Source organism: Chrysochloris asiatica, unplaced genomic scaffold (assembly GCF_000296735.1).
Source record: "Chrysochloris asiatica unplaced genomic scaffold, ChrAsi1.0 scaffold00056, whole genome shotgun sequence".
In the NCBI taxonomy this organism is placed as follows: domain Eukaryota; kingdom Metazoa; phylum Chordata; class Mammalia; order Afrosoricida; family Chrysochloridae; genus Chrysochloris; species Chrysochloris asiatica.
This window is the reverse complement of record NW_006408574.1, coordinates 11847742-11849236: the sequence shown is the minus strand read 5'-3', so window position 1 is coordinate 11849236 and position 1495 is coordinate 11847742. Positions and strand designations below refer to the sequence as shown.

At 39.6% G+C, this 1495-nt stretch overlaps 1 protein-coding gene across 1 annotated transcript in view; it reads right to left on the bottom strand.

Moving 5' to 3' along the window:
* IL33 (interleukin 33) overlaps window positions 1-1495 on the bottom strand; it is a 93562-nt gene that overhangs the window by 8962 nt on the left and 83105 nt on the right. The gene's annotated exons all lie outside the window — the stretch shown is intronic.

Sequence of the window (1495 nt, the reverse complement as noted above, 5' to 3'; positions counted from 1 at the left end):
AAGAAAATTAAAGCAAGTTTATGAAAGCCAAAATATGACCTTGAGCATATTCCACCTGAATTTATCGACCATCCCAAGAACAGATTTGATGTATTGAACACTAATGACTGGAAACCAGGGAAGGTGTGGGATGGCATCAAGAGCATCATACATGAGGAAAGCAAAAGATTATTAAAAAGATAGGAAAAAAAGAAAAGACCAAAGTGGATATCAGAAGAGACTCTGAAACTTGCTCTTGAATGTAGAGTAGCTGAAGTGACTGGAAGAAACGATGAAGTAAAAGAACTGACTAGAACATTTCAAAGGGCATCCCGAGAAGACAAAATGAAGTGGTATAATGCAATGTGGAAAAACCTGGAGTCATAAAACCAGAAGGGAAGAACATACTCAGCATTTCCTAAGATGAAAACGTGAGAAAAATTTCAAGCCTGAGTTGTAATATAGAAGAATTTTTATGGGCAAAATATTGAACAATGCCAGAAGCCTTAAAAGTTGATGGGAAGAGTTCCCAAAGTCACTGTACCAAATCGAATTGGTCAATGCTCAACCATTTCAAGAGGTAGCATACGATCAAGAACCAATCATATTGAGAGAAGATGTTCCAGCTCTACTGAAGATATTGGCAAAAAAGAAGGCTCCGGAAATCGATGGAATAAAAAATGGAAATGTTTCAACAAACTGATGAAGGGCTGCAAGCACTCAACTAGTCCCTGCCAAAAAAAATTGGAAGGCAGCTATCTACCTGGCCAATGAACTGGAAGTGATCCATAGTGTGTGGACCCTAACACACTATGAATAACATTTCAAAGAACAGGAATTCCAGAACACTTAACTGTGCTCATGTGGAACCTGTGCATAGACCAAGAGCAAGTTGCTGAAACAGAGCAAGGGGATGGTACTGCATGATTTAAAATCAGGAAAAGGTGCATCAATATTGTATCATTTCATCATACTTATTCAATCTGTCTGCTGTTGTTGTTGTTGTTAGGTGCCATCGAGTAGGTACCAACTCACGGTGACCTTATGCAGAACAGAACGAAACACTGCCCGGTCCTGTGCCAACCGTAAAACCATTGCTACGCTTGAGTTCATTGCTGCTGCCACTGTGCCAATCTATCTTTTTCACTGACCCTCCAATTTACCAAGCATGATGTCCTTCCCCAGGGACTGGTCCCTCCTGATAACATGTCTGAAGTATGAGACATGAAGTCTGGCCATCCAAATGTTTAAGGAGTATTCTGGCTGTACTTCTCCCATACAGATTTGCCTATTCTTGTGACAGTCCATGTACTTTAAAAAAATTTTTTTTTGGTCTTGGTGCTTGCTGTTTTTATTTATTTTAATGTTTTATTGTGAATTATGTGATAGTTTACATGGGAGATCATTAGCTTTATATTCATTCTATCGTATATCATTTCATTGCCATGGTTACAATCCCCTCCATGCATCATCAACCAACCAAAGGGTATACCCTGCAAGCCTGCCCCCCGGTCAT